Genomic DNA, 18,594 nt, shown 5'->3' with positions numbered 1-18,594 from the left:
CTACCGTTGAAGTTGTATTGTTGATTAAGTTGTTTATCGTGAAACGCCAAGTTCACTGTCGTCTACAGTTCGGCCCAGGCCTGACGACTAGTCTTTGGTTAGGGTGGCCGCCATCTTGGATTAAAGTTGAAGTTGAATACGACAAGGGCCTGGCGCCAGTCAATAGGAGTTTTTCGTTGCGAGTTTTATCAATATCTGCCGTGAACAGTTAAATTTTTAATTCTATCGCCGGTCGAGTTTTGCGTAACTATAAAACAACCAATTGGGTTAAATCGACGGGATGATGTGGTCGTTTCAGCTTGAACTAAACAATAAGTTAGTCTGAAAAGGCGGCAACATTTGTTGTACAGTGTTCACTGTGTGAGTTGAATGAAAAGCGAGGAAAGCGAGCGAGATAGAACATGATTTTATTGAGTTCTGAAATATTTCTGACACAATACCCTTTTTACTGTATTAAGTCGTTTATATTCCGTGAAATCGTGAAAAACGACAATGGTTTACGGGGAGATCCGAAATTATTACCTTGTTAAAGGTTATCTCATCTGTAGCAGTTTGCCGTACTCGTTTACGGATCTCCGGCTGTCTTCATCAGAATGATTACAGACCAAGCAGTAGAGAACAAGACCAAAATGTAAGATACTAATGCTACTGAATTGCTCAGCCTAATTTTATGACGCAAATATGTTGTTACTTTCTGACGGTCTTTAGGCCTTCATTCAGCAGCTCTTGTACATGTACATGCACTGGTCCAGTAAACCCGGGAGTTGCTTTTCTTTTGCCGTCGTTATCTGCGTTGTTGGTTGTCTTTGCCTTGAGTTGATTTTCAATTACCGTGAGTTGTTATTTTCCTCTTCTGTGCTGACCTTTCAATGATTTCGTGAGTTGATAGGCTTTGCTTTTAATATTGCTTTGAAATTATTTTGTTCTTGCTCAATGACAATTTTTGCCGTGAGCATATTTTGTTGTGGGGTAAAATATTAACCTTGCACCTTTGAGCGACCGTACTTTTAATATTTTGCTGCGCATTTACCAGAATGCAAACATTATTCAAAAGTCCGGAAAATTAAATAACTGGGGAGCTCTGCCTTTAGGCTATATATACTACTTACTTGAGGTGAAATTATCGGGTATTGACAATTAATATGGTTGTAAAGTATATTGACGAATTTAAGACAAATCCTTCAATTAAATTACAAGGGATTTATGTATTAGGGAAGGACTAATTTGAACTAAATTAGGGAATTATATAGATAGAATCCGTGATTAAATCAACACGTTGCATTTGCTACGTTCGTGTACACACGGCTTCCATGAACGATGAATGGGTGGGCATATTGAATGAAACTTCAAAGCCTCGCTTTCACTGGTTCCGCCAAATTAACTCAACTGGTGGAGCTAAGCGTCGCTATCAGTTTCGCCGAGTTGAGTTTAATTTTTCGAAATCCTATTTACCAAACAAATCAGTTTATAAGACAGTTTAAAGAAGGAAACACGAATAAATTATTCATTCAGACGACCAAGACTTGTTTTAAATCTCTTCTTGAAAACAGTGAAATTTATGTATTGCTTAATAACGGCGTCGATGCATTTAAATTTGCGTTTTTTCGTGCACCAAAAATTAGATTTTGACCCACTCTTTCACCAAAAGCTCGTATCATACTGTTTTTTTTTTTCATCTCCGTTAGTATCAAAGTGTGATAACCTGCTTACAAGCCAGTAAAATAATTATGTTGTGTAGCTGCAGGTGTCATTTGATGTGTTATGTGGGAAAAGAGAAGCAAACTGGATAAGTCCAGACGGTTTGAAAGCTTTTCTGCAATTTCTTAATGCTAATTTAATTGAATAACTAGGGAGAAGAGCATTCAAGGTTTTCCGGCAAGCCTAAATTTTTAGCTGCCGCCGGAAATTCAGGCCAGGTTTTTTCGCCCGCTTATGAGTTGCTAATTGTTATGACCACTTTAAGTTATATTAATAAGCTTGCAGAATTTTCTTGAATTAATTATGATTTAACAGCTTCAATATAACAGGTGTCAAAGGTTTTCGAAATAATGATAACAACAGGGAGCATGAAAACCAACATTGTAACAAATTTAATCGTTAGAAGCTGGATCTTGAACGTCCAAGTTAGAGATTTTATTGATCACGGGTGTTAGGAAATAGCAAATATTTAAATCACAATGGATGATTTAGTTCCCCCTGAAGAAGATCCAGAAAATATGCCTTCGGCTACTGAAGAACTGCTGCAAATCATGGAGGATTTCGCAGACGTTATCGACAAATTCATGTTTGAAATTGTCACTTTCCTGGCTGTTGTTGACTCTGCAATGGGACTGATAAAGGACGTATTGGGACTTTTTGGATTTGAGGGGTGGAAAATGGCGTTTTTTCCAACATTCTCCTTCATTGTTACGACTGGAGTGTTTCTCTTTGGCGCGAAAAAGAGAAAAGGCAAGAGAGACTCGGATGTACCCGAAGGCTTAGCGGACGCCTTTGAGGCTATAGAAGATGTTATGGAGGTCGTTGAGGATGTAGCTGAGGGGCTGGAGGATATGGATGCGGAGGGCGGCGCTTGCGACGGTGATTTAAGCAATGTTCTTGGAGAAGTAGTGGGAAGTAACGTTAATCTCCCGATTGGAGAGATAGAAGAACTGCAAGGCACTGGGGACGGCAATGGAATCGAAGAAGGACAAGGAGATAAAAACACTTCCAACACCCCTACCGATAGCAATCAAAACATCACACGCAAAGTGATTGCGGTTGCTGTCCTTGCAGCTGGTATTATCGCTCGTATCAAGAAGAAAAGAAGTGGAGGCCAGGAAGAAGATGTACAAAGCAAGGTTGCAGTCGGCGGAGGTGAAGGAACATCCAAAGATGATGAAAAACAGGAGGCGGGAATAGGGCTGGAAACACCACAGGACATCTCACAACAAAGCGAATGGCAGTCCGGGAAGACGCCCGCATTAGCAGGTGTTTCAACTTTACCAGTGGATAACCGCAAGCCGCTTGCGTCGACCGCGTGTGGATTCAACGAATCGGTGATTATTGATTTAAATGTCGCTGACCGTGGAAAGACGTTCATTGAGAAGGACTGGCAAAATGCAGCAAAAAGTAGCGTTATCTCTGCGGAACGTCAGTTGAGATGGAATTCTAGGCAACTGGCAAGAGAAGTTGAAAAAGGTGCATCGGAGATCAAGTACGAAATTGAACGAGTTCCTTTGCAAGAAACAAGAATTTCAATAGAGGAGATCTCCCCGGATATAAGACCGCTTGACGAAGACAGGCAGACTTCTGAAAGTCAGTTAAACAAAAATCCTATTGAGATGGCATCAGGCGTTGTAAAGGCCTCTTCTGATCTGGCTGGATCGGCCGCACAAAGTGTTGATCAGACGACTCGTCGAGGAGTCGAGGAGACACGTAAAAAGTCGGGCAGTATGCTCCACATCGCTATTCGACTAGCACGTTTGGTTGTTCGCGTTGTGAGTAAAAAAAAGGGGGGCTCTTCGTCTGCAAGCCAGAAAAGTGAGGAAAGTACAGAAAAAGTTGCTTCAACTGACATAAAAGGATCAACAGAATCGGTTGACAGCGATTCTGTTTATTTTGATTGCGTTTCATATCAGCCTCGAAGGAACACGCTTAAACAACCGCAGAATTTTATGCCAATGTACACGCAGTACAAATATCTTATAACCACATCTACACAGACCGATCGTGACACCACGCATCCGCTTTATCGAAGTGAACCTCAATATTTGAACGAAGAATCTGTTGGAATGTTTACCCAAAGTCCAAGAAACTCGCCATGGGATACTCTGCGTAGATCTGTCGTTAGTATGCCAGATACAGCACTGATGGAAATGAGAGATGTAGCCATTGAGGAAATTAGGTACAGAGGTACACCAAGCGAAGACGTGAAGATGGCATCTGACACCGTAGCGCTCAAACCGGCTTGGCTCGGCTCTAGAGATGAAATGACTGGAAGACTCACTACGGAAGTACGCAAAAAAGGAGAAAGTCTTCTTCACGTTGCATCGCCACGTTCCCACCTTGACGAGCCTGCAAGTCACCACGACGAATATCTGGGAAAGCATGAAAGTGCCCATTTAGACGCGCCTGTAACTGTACATCAAGCTAGGTATGCAAAAGCTCCAAATGCTAGGAAATCCGAGGTATCTGGAGCACTTATATCTTTGAACAACCAAGAGAAATGTCAGAGAAGTCCAGATAGTTTTCCAACTCGTGAAGGACCACACATCGACGATAAGAGGTATGCGAGAGCTGGTAGTGGTCCTCCAGCTGTTTGGGATCGTGATAAATATCCTGGAGAGCAAAACGTTGGCAGTCATGGCACTCCGGTATCTTTGCACGATACTGGTGAAGATGATGCAGAAACGAATGGGAAACCTGGAAGTTCTGGTCATGGTGCTACAGACGTTTGGAATCAACAGAGCGGAAGAGACTCTAGAATGCGTTATTTTCGCAGTTCATCATCATATGAAGGTCTAGAAGACGATCGCCAAGAGAGAAACAAACGCGACCCGACTTTCATGGCCAAAAGCTCAAAACAAGCTAACCTGAATGGCTCTGGACGTTCGGAACCTCGTTCTGAACCTCGCAACCTTCGACATTCGGTGTCCTACGAGGACCCTGAAGAAGAATCTGTGTTTGAAGAAGAGGGTTGTTATCAAGATGGAGACTGGAGATCAGGAAGGTCTTCGAACACCACAAGGCTTACAAACCGCGGACGATACACCAAGAACCTCCCTCCCTCCAAATCCCATTCCAGTCGTTTAACTTCATTTGATGAAGATGGTACAGAAGAATGTTATTTCGCCCAACGTAATGCAACACGTATCTCAAATCCCCAAGCGGCTTATCAAATATCCGAGTCTTCCGAAAGCGTAGGGTCCTCCCGCAGTCAAAGACGATCGAATATGTCTCTGTCAAGTGTGCGGTTTGCCGACGAAGAACCACATGAAGGAGATAGAAATGGCCGTGGATTGAGAAGTAATAGCATCAGTCAAAAAGGCGTGAACAAATATTTGTCGCAACAATCACTAAAGCACAGTGACCAACGCGGCTCTCGACGGAAAATAGTGTCAAATGCACGATGGAATAGTGCAATTTGTCTAACGGGTCATCAAAAAGAAAAAGCGCCAGTTTCTTCGCGAGAGCCATACATGAACGATAACTACATATCCGACGAAACAGGTTCGCCTAGATTTCGGCAGGGTAGCAGAACAAGATCTGTGATTCGAGGCGCTTCGTTCAACAAACTTAGTCGGGGACCATCGACAATGAGTCGGACACAATCGGCAAGTTATCTTGGTGATGACGAGTCCGATATACGAGCGTGATTATCTCGTTAAATAATAGTCCTGTGATACAATTCTAGCAGTTTCGGCTGGCATGATTTCATTAGATTTTGTGATGTTTATTTATACAATTTAACACGTATAAACTCAAGCTTAGTTAGTTCCATATACTTTTTGATTCAACATTTTATAGGGTTAGTTATATTTTGAAACATTTTTGCTTTCGGCACAATTCCCTTTGTAATTTCATAGATTTGCGGTCTCATTCCACGAGGCTGAAACATAACCGTTAGCTGGTTTGGTTGGACGTGGCTTGTGAATTAATGTTGTTTACCGAGCTAAGTTTATTTACAATAACGAAACTGCAAGTGTATCGTTGCTTTCTCTGCCATATTTTGTGATAAGATAAGGATGAGGTGGGACCTCATTAATAAAGATAATAAGCCTTAGTCGCAAAACGTCGTTCAATAGTGCCTTTCCACGCTCACCCAACCCTACTCCCCTAACCCTTACCCCAGGAAGAACGACATAAGTATATCCCTCCACTTTAGACCTTACTTTGCATTCAATATCGTTGCAGTTTGTATGATGCCCACATGAATGCTTCAGAACTTGTTTTGTGTTTCATCAGGAGCCATAATCGGGGGCTGAGAAGCGCGAGATCCACGCGTCCCTATGTTATAAGACAATTTTGCCATCTTCGACGTTTCAAACCGCGCAAATACACGCAAACTGAAATTGCGCGGGTTTGCGTGTCACGTGAGTCGCTAGCATATTGACTACATTCGAGTCTGCACGAAAAGTTGAGAACGAAAAAGTCAGTCAAGTTCTGTGAACCTCAAATTTTGTGTGGATAATACCGTATAGTAAGCTGTGCAACTGCCATGTCCAACTAAATTAATCAGCTTGATTTTGTTTTGAGTCAGTTAAGCACAAGAGTACTACCGTTCGGTTACAGCTGCTCTAGAACACTCGACGTTTGCGATCGATAAAGCTGCGGTTTTTAGGCTGTTCTGGCACAGTTTACGGTTTTTGCGATCTCTTTATTTGAGAGAGCACCGACGTGAAGAGTCAGATAAGATTATGCTAAGGACACGGAAACAGTGAAAGGTTCTGGCAATTCTCCTTTTTTTTATAAAGGTCAACTCTCATTGTTGAGTACTAACTAATTCATACTTCTTTCTCTCCTACGTTAAGTTTACTTTTTTATCCTAATCTATTTGGTAATTTACTCAAGGGGGCATCCAATTAGCTTTCTATATTTTGCCCTTTTCCATTTCTCTTCTTCTATACGGTCTGCAGGTCTGAGAATTTAGTTTAGTTATAGCGAATAACAACAACAAAGAAAAATAAAAACAGAAGACAAATCTCGATGAGGCGATTCATCTCGATAGGGTGATTTTCGATACGCCGTTACCTGTCACGCCGTCACGCGTTTACTAGACTTACTAATAAGACCAACGCCCTCGCCAAAACTATTCTCAATTCATGAAACTTTTTAATAGTTTTGTCGTTAAGATTTTCAAAGGAAACAAAAGTAGAAACTGCTAGGATTATAACCGATAATCTGATACAGTGGAACCCCGTTAATACGGACACCAAGGGGACATGCCAAAGTGTCCGTATTATCGGGGTGTCCGTATTAAGCGGGCTCTCAGACAAAACGGACACATGTTTCATCGACACAAAGACAAATGCAGACATTTTTACGGCAACAAAACGTTGTAACAAGTGTAAACTGTGGAAACTTTATGTCATTTATCATGCTCTTGGACTAAACTAATTTTACAGTACCGTTCTTGAAATCACTTGAAAAAGTTCGTAAGTTTTAATTTATGCAAGGAATAAAGCAGACATTTTAACAGCAGCAAAACGTTGCTTAGTTTCTTCTGCAACTGTAACTGTAACACATTTAAACTAGGGAAAGCTTACGCTCATCTACTAATACTCTCGGACTAAAATTACTTTACTGTTTGTGAATAATCGACAGCAGATTAATTATTTGAAAAGGTGCGCGAATTGCCTTTTGGAAGGGATAAGAAGGTATTTTAGCAGCAACAATTTCTTCTGTGACTGTAACTCTGACAAGTTTAAACTCATTTACTTGTACTCTCGGGCTGAAATAACTTTACTGTTCTTGAAACTCAACAATTGAATGGACTCATTTGAAAAACTAGGTAACTTTACTTTGACAATGAAAATTGACAGTGCATAGATAAACAGTGTCCGTAAAGCGGGGTTGACGATATATAAGAGTTTGTCACTCGGGACAAAGTGCCCGTTGTCCGTGTTAGCGGGTATCCGTAAAAAGCGGGTTAATTTTAGAGACCACCTGACCACCTCCGTTTGTTGAACCGCCAAGTGTCTCTTGCTCGCACAAGAAAACTCTATGTTACCACACCACTACAATACACCTTGCAACTGTGAGACCTCCCAAATGAGACTTCTACACCAACGCTATACAGGTCTAGGTCTGCAATGCATTCATAATTTGTAATTTTCCAGTCAACATAATTCCAATTTATTATATAAACTACCTTATTCTTACTAATTTTCGCGCGCACTTAATTTCGCGAAACGCCGGGAGCCGAATTTCGCCAGTATTATAATTTTCGCAAATGCAGGAAAAATAAGAACAAAAGTTTGTTAAATTTCGCGATTTCGTCAGTGTTTTATTGATCAGTTGTAAGAGACTAAGGAACTAATATACAAAGGTCTGGCTCAATGTAACTACAAGGAACCTGCAAAGGGAAACTTTGATGACGGTGCAAAAGTGGTTTTGGCCAATTTAAGAGCTCAAGAAAACAGTGAAAAGACAAAGGGTGCAGTCGAAAACAAGACAGAAAGATATCTTCAAGGTTAGGTAGTTGGAGTTCTAAACATTCAGAACATTTAAAAATTTTTTATTAACTTTTGATATACGATATGGCATTAATTTTCGCGTGTTTAAATTTTGCGCAATGTTTTTTCGCGCGTATTAAATTAGTAAGAATATAAAGGTAGAGTGAATTACCACGATTGCTCTCGCTGAGTCTTTACACTGTAAAAGATATGATATCTTTCACATGTAAAGATCATGATCGATTTCGCAAAAAACCTCGTTATAAGGGACAGACCATAAAAAATAATCGGAGGGTGGGGGAAAAACTATTTTCCGAACATGAATTTCTTTCAGGCCAAACCTCTTGGAGGAATTTTTTGGGGGAAGTAGACGCCCAGGAAATAAGCAACAGCTTGAAGTTTTTTATATGTAACCCTCGAATGTTAAAGACAGAGCTATCTGTGAAATATGCCAAACATTGCCAAGTAATATACAGTGGAATCCCGATATAACGATATGCCAAGGGAGCAGTAAAATTACATCGTTATATCGAGGAATCGTTATATCGAAACTCCCGATATAACGATATGGCCGTAAAATAACCGAAAATATCGTTTTATCGAGGTAAACCTAACAAGTACTTTTTACTGCATATTAAATGAGGATAAAGAGAATAATTTTGATAAAGAGGCTTAGAACACAGTATCATTTTCGTATATCATCGCACAAAGCTGTTGTCAGAAACGTTAGAGATCACTCAATAACTGTTATGTTATTGTATTAAATGTGATGTTTTGCAAATAAATTGTGACTGTACTGATAACATCGTTATATCGGGAGGAATTTACGTCCGGTCTGCTAAATTCTCATCGTTATATCGGGAATATCGTTGTATCGAAGATCGTTATATCGGGGTTCCACTGTACAACGGTAAATAAATCGTCGTAGTGATCCGTAAATTATCATGACTAAATTTTCAAAAGGGTTTAACAAGGCGTCACTGGACTGTATCCTCCACTAACGGTTGTTAAGCTACCTGTCATCTTTCATCCAAGGACGCTAATGAAATCGAGGGGTGGTATCAGATAAGACTCTGATAAACGGTTTTGCGGTTAGCAATTATCATGACATTAACAGGAAATGAATAGTGTTAACATGTGCCATGTTATAATTAGCCTCACGTATCAACCGTGCAAAGCCAGTGCCACGAAAACACTACACCCTTGAATAGGTTGCAGCGTGACTTCGTAATTATCGCGAAATTTCGATTTAATAAAGGTGGATCATTTTATATAGATTATGCTCCCCATGAAGTGGAGTAAGTAAGTAACTTTATTTATGTAAGGATTTTAGAAGAGACAGTCATCGGGCATATTACTCATCTGTCATACTCCATCGCGATATCATTATTGTTAAAAGTACAACTATTGTTTTAAAGTTATAATTTACATAACAAAGACGCCGGATGTTAAGCCCTCTTATCAATTTTCTGTTGCTATTTTGGTTGGATCCGTTAGCACGTAATGATAAGGAGGCGCCCGGAGGAAATCAAGGATCGTTACGTGATCGTCGCACACGGCAAAAAGAAATGCCTAGTGCGTCAATGTTTAGAAATTTGACATTTTGGTCATGATAGAGATGCGCGTTAAGATACAACGGACCCTAATGTCTTACTGATCCTGTATTAAATGAGATCAGAAAGGCAACAGTGAGTGCTAGGGTGGCTTACAACCCTTAACCCCGATTGTCCCAATCGCTCAAACCTACTGGGATGACGGGGATTCAGTATGCACTAAATGAATGGCCCAAAGGGAAGCAGTAAGTTTTGGCCAGGCGAAGCTCTGCTTTTCATGGAAACAGCCATCATGAGAAAAACATTCTTGAAAAGAAAAACATTACCTAGCAAAACTGTTAAAAAAACAAGATTTTTTGGATCTCAAGAAGCACAGCCTGATGACGTGCCAGACAAGAGTTCAAAATGATCATGCCCAGGGAGTCTGGAGTACTGTAGAAAACGGCTTTTCTGTTGAAGGCGGATGTGCTAGGACTGAACACTATACAGTAGAACCCCGGTAACTCGAACTCGGATAACTCGAAAACCCCGCTAACTCGAACTAACTTCCATTTCCCTTGGATTTGCCCCCACTTTTCAGTCATTTTTACTCGGTTAACTCGAACTCGGATAACTCGAAAACCCCGCTAACTCGAACTAAATTTCGTTTCCCTTGAACAAAATTTGGGTCAAATTTACCCCGATAACTCGAATTCCGGTTCTTACAACTTGCCACGGTTGCCCATTGATAAGAGCAACGAACAGATCACGTATTTGTCAGCCATTTTCCACTCTTATCATAAGAATGCATGGTCGTGTTAGAGTTTCTACAAGATACGTTCAATTTACACTGTACTATATATTGAAGTGCTGAAAAATCAGTACACTGTCAATTATTAATTTAGCAAATTAAATATTCATTCGACCCCGATAACTCGAAACCCCGCTAACTCGAACTGTTTTTCGTTTCCCTTCAGAGTTCGAGTTATCGGGGTTCTACTGTAGATTGCAATTCAGGAGCACGTACTTCATATACATGTATAGCCAACGGCAAATATGAAAAGCGATACTAAGTAAATTGGCAGCTTGTGGTTTCGTTTGCATCCAAGGAAACTAACACATTGTGCCTATTTATCCACCTGCCATCAAACAAACTGTCCAATGTAGCTTCCATTGCTTCTATGTTTTTTGTTCACCCATGATTGCTTGTTTCTAAAGACCATTTTTTGTTCCATATCGAAAGTAATAAATTCAAAATGAATTTAAAATAGAATTTGCAAGAAAAAGCTCAGTCTGAGAATAGCTAATTGCTGGAATAGTATCCAAAAGGGAAAAATAAAAATACGGCAATTATCTAGAGACTTTTCCAGAACGTCTGAAAGGGTTTTCCGGAAATTGAAAGCCTGGTATTAAGAAAAGACGTCAAAATTTAGCGCCTAAAACGTGATTTAAGAGAATGGAAGTCTCGAATTTCTGGTCTGATGAATGGGTTTGAAATTCACGTGTTTTGCAGCCAATGTTAATATTCACGTACATATTTACGCTTGCTGCACACCCGTGCAGCTTGTGTCGAGTCTTCTTCATCACCAAAGTCATGACCTTTCTGCAGCTTAAAAAGTCGCTCTTTAATGGTGAGATTAAGCGACACATCCGTTTCATACATAAATACAAGTCTAATCCAAATATACACCCTTTTGTCACTGTCAATGGCCGCAAAGGCAAATTCCATGCAGCGATCGCCTACGTGCCACGAAAAACGATCAGGTTATAACGCGACCAACTGGTAATTAACTCGAATTTTCTATCTGGCGCCAAGGGTGTACCGCTTTTATTAGTTTCTGCTGATCGTACAGATTTCGGAAGAGAGCACTGAAAATTACCAGAAAAGCAGATTAAGGTGGGATAATACCAAACGTAAACAATTTTAAGGCTTTCAGATCCCGATATCGGTTTACTTCTCAGGCCCACTCTGATTGCAAAATCAACATTGTTGTTGTTAATGGTCCTCTGTTTATATTGTAACCGCTAGCTTTTTAAACCCTGAGGAGTGGCATAAGGCGCGGGAAGGAATCTAAGAATCTTTCAAAATCGTCGCACCACAAACATGTGATTTGTACATTCCTAATCCTATGGTCGAGATTTTGGTAATTTGATAGTGATCGGTAAAGAACAGGATTAGACACAATAGAATCTTGCGTCTAATTTAATTAAAAGAGCAGGATAACTTTCCCCTTTTAGTTCAGATAACCTTCCTTTACAAAACATAAAGGGTATGTACATTTTCTCACAGTTTTATTTTTTCTGTAGTTTTTTTTTCTAAATTTAGCAACTACTACTTTTAGCGATTTTAGCGAGTTGGGCAAAAATCGCTAAATTTAGTACTCGCTAAAATTTGTCTCGGTCAAATCTAATACTCGTTAAATTTAGGTAACCCCCGGCCCTCCCCCAACCCTAAGGTAAACAAAATTGAACAGTCGACTTGAAAAATTCTTTAAAAAAAGGATGTCGCAACTTTGTTCTTTCTAGCAATGTAAGTCTTTAATTTCAAGTGAGTCTGTTCTTTTACTGAACACTTATTTCCATCTTAGCTATAAGTGCATTAAAAACTGGTTTTCACTGGGTATATTTTTTAACAAGGGCCGGGTTTTTTTAAAACAAATTTCTGAAAATCGCTAAATTAAATAGTCGCTAAATCTTGCTCAGAAAAAAACGCTAAAATTAGTAGGCGCTAAAAATAGTAACGTTAAGGTATACGACAATAAGGAAATAGAACTCGTCCCGTATGCTATTGTAACATTGACGCAGGAGAAGCTTTTCACCTCCATATCGATCCCTTCTGTTATAGCCGTGGATGCACCTTAATTAAGGTGTTATGCAGTTCGATTCTCTCAGTCCCCTGAATTTATGAACAAACAAACCAGTAGATATGTGAGTGAAAAAGTAAGCAAACAAACAAACAAGTAGATAAGTGAGTGAAAAAGTAAGCAAACAAACAAACAAGTAGATAAGTGAGTGGAAAAGTAAGCAAACAAACAAACAAGTAGATAAGTGAGTGAAAAAGTAAGCAAACAAACAAACAAGTAGATAAGTGAGTGGAAAAGTAAGCAAACAAACAAACAAGTAGATAAGTGAGTGGAAAAGTAAGCAAACAAACAAACAAGTAGATAAGTGAGTGGAAAAGTAAGCAAACAAACAAACAAGTAGATAAGTGAGTGAAAAAGTAAGCAAACAAACAAACAAGTAGATAAGTGAGTGGAAAAGTAAGCAAACAAACAAACAAGTAGATAAGTGAGTGGAAAAGTAAGCAAACAAACAAACAAGTAGATAAGTGAGTGAAAAAGTAAGCAAACAAACAAACAAATCAGTAGATAAGTGAGTGAAAAAGTAAGCAAACAAACAAACAAGTAGATAAGTGAGTGGAAAAGTAAGCAAACAAACAAATCAGTAGATAAGTGAGTGAAAAAGTAAGCAAACAAACAAATCATAGATAAGTGAGTGAAAAAGTAAGCAAAAAAAAATCAGTAGATAAGTGAGTGGAAAAGTAAGCAAACAAACAAACAAGTAGATAAGTGAGTGGAAAAGTAAGCAAACAAACAAATCAGTAGATAAGTGAGTGGAAAAGTAAGCAAACAAACAAACAAGTAGATAAGTGAGTGAAAAAGTAAGCAAACAAACAAACAAGTAGATAAGTGAGTGGAAAAGTAAGCAAACAAACAAACAAGTAGATAAGTGAGTGGAAAAGTAAGCAAACAAACAAACAAGTAGATAAGTGAGTGAAAAAGTAAGCAAACAAACAAACAAATCAGTAGATAAGTGAGTGAAAAAGTAAGCAAACAAACAAACAAGTAGATAAGTGAGTGGAAAAGTAAGCAAACAAACAAATCAGTAGATAAGTGAGTGAAAAAGTAAGCAAACAAACAAATCAGTAGATAAGTGAGTGGAAAAGTAAGCAAACAAACAAACAAATAGATAAGTGAGTGAAAAAGTAAGCAAACAAACAAATCAGTAGATAAGTGAGTGGAAAAGTAAGCAAACAAACAAACAAGTAGATAAGTGAGTGGAAAAGTAAGCAAACAAACAAATCAGTAGATAAGTGAGTGGAAAAGTAAGCAAACAAACAAACAAGTAGATAAGTGAGTGAAAAAGTAAGCAAACAAACAAACAAGTAGATAAGTGAGTGAAAAAGTAAGCAAACAAACAAAAAGTAGATAAGTGAGTGGAAAAGTAAGCAAACAAAAAAAAGTAGATAAGTGAGTGGAAAAGTAAGCAAAAAAAAACAAGTAGATAAGTGAGTGAAAAAGTAAGCAAAAAACAAACAAGTAGATAAGTGAGTGGAAAAGTAAGCAAACAAACAAACAAGTAGATAAGTGAGTGGAAAAGTAAGCAAACAAACAAACAAGTAGATAAGTGAGTGAAAAAGTAAGCAAACAAACAAAAAATCAGTAGATAAGTGAGTGAAAAAGTAAGCAAACAAAAAACAAGTAGATAAGTGAGTGGAAAAGTAAGCAAAAAAAAATCAGTAGATAAGTGAGTGAAAAAGTAAGCAAACAAACAAATCAGTAGATAAGTGAGTGGAAAAGTAAGCAAAAAAAAACAAATAGATAAGTGAGTGAAAAAGTAAGCAAACAAACAAATCAGTAGATAAGTGAGTGGAAAAGTAAGCAAACAAACAAACAAGTAGATAAGTGAGTGAAAAAGTAAGCAAACAAACAAATCAGTAGATAAGTGAGTGGAAAAGTAAGCAAACAAACAAACAAATAGATAAGTGAGTGAAAAAGTAAGCAAACAAACAAATCAGTAGATAAGTGAGTGGAAAAGTAAGCAAACAAACAAACCAGTTGCTAAGTGAGTGAAAAAGTAAGCAAACAAACAAATCAGTAGACAAGTGAGTGAAAAAGTAAGCAGACAAACAAACCTAAGTGAGTGAGTGGAAAAGTAAGCTAAGTGAGTGGAAAAGTAAGCAAACAAACAAACAAGGAGCTAAGTGAGTGAAAAAGAAAGCAAACAAACAAGTAGCTACAAGTGAGTGAAAAAATAAGCAAACAAACAAACAAGTAATTTGTAAGTGAGTGAGAAAGTAAGCAAGTAAACAAGTGGATAACTAAGACGGGAGAAAGTAGGCAAACAAACAAGTAGGTGAGTTTGTAGGAAAATAAGGAAGCAAACAAACAAGTAGGTAAGTGAGTGAGAAAGTAAGCACGTTTACAGACAAGTAAGTAACTGAGCAAGGTGAAAAAGTTAAAGCAGGCAAATAACTAACTCACAAATATTTATATTAGTGAACAAAACAGTATCTGTGTGTGCAAAAAAGTAAGCAAGCAAACAAAGAAGTAGGTAAGTATCTGAGAAAGTAAGCAAGCTGACAAACAAGTCGATAACTTACTGAGAAAGTAAACAAGCTGACAAACAAGTCGATAACTTACTGAGAAAGTAAACAAGCTGACAAACAAGTCGATAACTAACTGAGAAAGTAAACAAGCTGACAAACAAGTCGATAACTTACTGAGAAAGTAAACAAGCTGACAAACAAGTAGGTGAGTAAAAAAAGTTTCAAGAAAAAGAGTAAGTAACTTGCAAAAACACAAACAAGTAGGTATAAGTGAGTGACAAAGAAAACAAACAGACAAACCAGTAGAAAAGTTAGTAGATAAAGTAAATAAGTAAACAAACAAGTAGGTAAGTAAGAAAGTAAACGAGCAAGTAACTTAGGAATGTGAGAAAGTAAGCAAAAATTAACACAAACAAGTAGGTATAAGTGAGTGACAACGTAAACAAACAGACAAACCAGTAGATAATTTAGTAAATAAAGTAAACAAACAAGTAGGCATGTGAGTAGAATGATCAAAGTACTAGCAAGGAAAGCAACCTTAAGTAAACAAGTACATAATTGATTGAGAAAGTAAGACCAAGCAAACAATAATATCTTTACTTTTCAGTTTGAGCATGTAAGTAGATGACATGAGTACTGAAAACAAGACAAGCCCACAAAGAAACTTATGCTAAAGTAAATACCATGATTTTACATGAAAAGAATCAAACAGATATTAATAAGATACAGACCAACACGCAATGGTTCATTTGGCAGTGATCATAATGGCTTCCTTTATTAACAGAAAAGTATCAACGCCCAAAACTGTTTAGAACTTAGTTTGAAACTAATAGAACAATTATGTGGTTTTCCTATATTAGTATAACAGGTATAATTCCTAGACACAGAGCCTACATACTGCAAACTATTCTTTCAGTCTCTGCTTGTAGTTCTTTTAACATTTAATGAGTTAAATAGAGCACTGACTTGAAAAATATCTAGTTTGCAAAAACTAAAAAATATCAGTTTATGTTATTATATACTCGCCATATCGTAACCTTGTTTATGCACTTATTTGTGATGTATAATAAATCGATATAAAGAGCTTACGCTTTTTCAGACAAAATGTAAAACTACATGAAGAAAATGCCCTAAAGAAGAAGTAATTCAAGTTGTGGTGATGTAGTTAGGTACGTTCGTTTTCGAGGGAGGGGGGGGGGAGCTGGGGCCTTAGAGGGGAGGGTCAGTGAAAGTGAGCACCAAAATACCTCTTTGTGAGCTATTAAAGTGGAATTCGAAGGGAGGGTTACGCATCTTTTCCAGAATTTTTTAATGAGAATCTTTGTGATATCGCTTTCCATTTTTCTTACAGATTAGGTTTTTCTTTTCACCTACTTTGATTTAATTTGGTATTTAATTTCTACATGTATATTACGCTATGGCACGTAGTTTTCTCGGAGGACTCGTCTCCTTTTCTGTCCGTATCGAGACGTCCTAGACTAAGGGACTGCTTCTTCAGCTTATTGCTGTTGAGTATTCGCTGCATGATCCCCTGAGTTGTTTAGTTCTGAAGAGTGTCAGTGAAAGTTCTCACATTATGACTTAAACATTCACATTCAGTAAATGTCAATAAGAACCATCAGCGCTAAGTAAGTCAAATCTTGTTCAACTCAACTGAACAGCTTTAAACATTTACTGAGCTTTGGTACGATCCGAGTACCCCATAAGCAATAAATTCTTTACCATAAACGAAAATTAGAACTTTTCGAGCAGAAAATTTATGACAATTTCGCGGTATGCAGGTGGACTCCAACCGAGTTAAAATGAATTTCTTGCAAACACATGAACACTTTAACACTGATAATCTATACTTGACATACTTCTTTCCTGATTAATTAGCATCTGATTTAAGTAACTCTTTTATTTACAACGTTGTCGTCATATTGTGGTACTAAAGGTTTAAAATATTGCATTCAGAGAATATTTGTGATTTTAGAACATTACTTTTTTATTTGCTGTATTATTGCTATGTTTCAGCAAAAGTTGTGTGCATAATGTTATCAAGCTACTCACCTGCAGACAAAAGTTTGGGAATTTCAAGAAAATTGTCTTTCGAGACGACGGAAGAACTGCAAAAGATTTTGTGATTGAAAAGGAAGAACAGTGGTGGGAGTGAAGAGGAGGGAGTAGATATGTAAAAAGCCATTGTCTTAATGCTTTCCGCCCCTTGATACATACCGACTTGTAGGTAACATATCCGGATGCCAAAACTATCGATATTTTTAAAAAATCGCCCTAAATTTGTTTTCTTTGGGGTGCCAAATTGGCACGCATATCTGGCCTGCGTGTTGTTGGGCGCTAAAACATTACAAATGTGGCATGGGCGAATAATTTTAACAGAGGTCGTCGTTGAAAGGAAGAAACTGATAATATGTTGTGGAAGCGTTATGTTAACAGCAATAACCGCATCTATTTATTGAACTGACAGGGGAGTGTATTGGAAACAGCTTTACGGTATGTGATTCATTGTTAACCGTAACCCTGATTTCTCTGTGAAAGCTTGTACGTGTCCAATCTAGTAGTGAGTAACAATTACGAGGAGGCGTTTAAGGTTAATGGTTAAATAAACGGGCTGTAATGAGACAGGATGTCTAGCACTTTTATGTTCCACCCGGTGTGTTTAATACAAAGACTGCGTGGGCTACCACGCCGGTTAAGACCTGATTAAAACACAAGGAATGTTTCATCGTTTCCTTTGTGCTTAGTATTTCTATTCCATAGTATGATGACTGTTGTCATATAGTTTTCTGATGGTACCAGAAAAAAGTGTTGCACCAATGCAGCATTGTTCACATTTCCACGTGCATACTCCAGTATCCGGCCCGTGAGGCAGCCAACACACAGTGCTATGCTTTTGTCAGTAGTGTAATACTCCATCACTATGGATTCCTCTCGCGGCTCGTAAAACCACAAACATGAAATTCAATTTGTAAGAACTTTTGTGAACTTTGTTGGTACTGGAGCGGGTACAAAGTCGCCGCAAAAAATGAAGTACATGAGTGGCCAAAAACACACGTTAAGATTACATTTTTCTTAAACTTTAGCCCTCAAAACGGGAAAAGTTTGACGATCTTCCGTCTCCAAAAAAGTTTTTGAAATTTAGCGAAACATCTGGCCATCTTGTTAGCCGAGAAACTGGGCCCCAGTGAAGCTTTCGAATGTAAACAAAGTTTTCTTAGACGGGAAACCGCTGGAAGAGACTGAAATGATTCGTAGCAATTTTTTGGAAATAGTTGTCAGCCAAAATGAACTCTATTAAAAGCTAAATTGCTAAGCTCCAAGTGAAAACCTTTTTGTTCGCAAGTTTTTAAAGGATCAAATCCATTAAGTATCTTACAAGTGTTTTATTTTAAATATCGCGCGGATCGGAAATGGGGAAGATCAAGACCCCGGGAGGCGACTATTTTAGTTTCAATGCTTTCTATCTGTTACAGCTCTTTAGTAACAGTACTTTTGCAGTCGATCTAACGAAGTATATAGCCAGTATTCGTTTTTGAGACAGTGCGCAAGACGCAAGAGTAAGGCGTTAGTCACGGCTCCT

The sequence above is a fragment of the Oculina patagonica genome, chromosome 12, assembly GCF_052425735.1.
Source record: "Oculina patagonica isolate OP01 chromosome 12, crgOcupat, whole genome shotgun sequence".
Lineage (NCBI taxonomy): Eukaryota > Metazoa > Cnidaria > Anthozoa > Scleractinia > Oculinidae > Oculina > Oculina patagonica.
Note: the sequence above shows the minus strand (reverse complement) of the source record.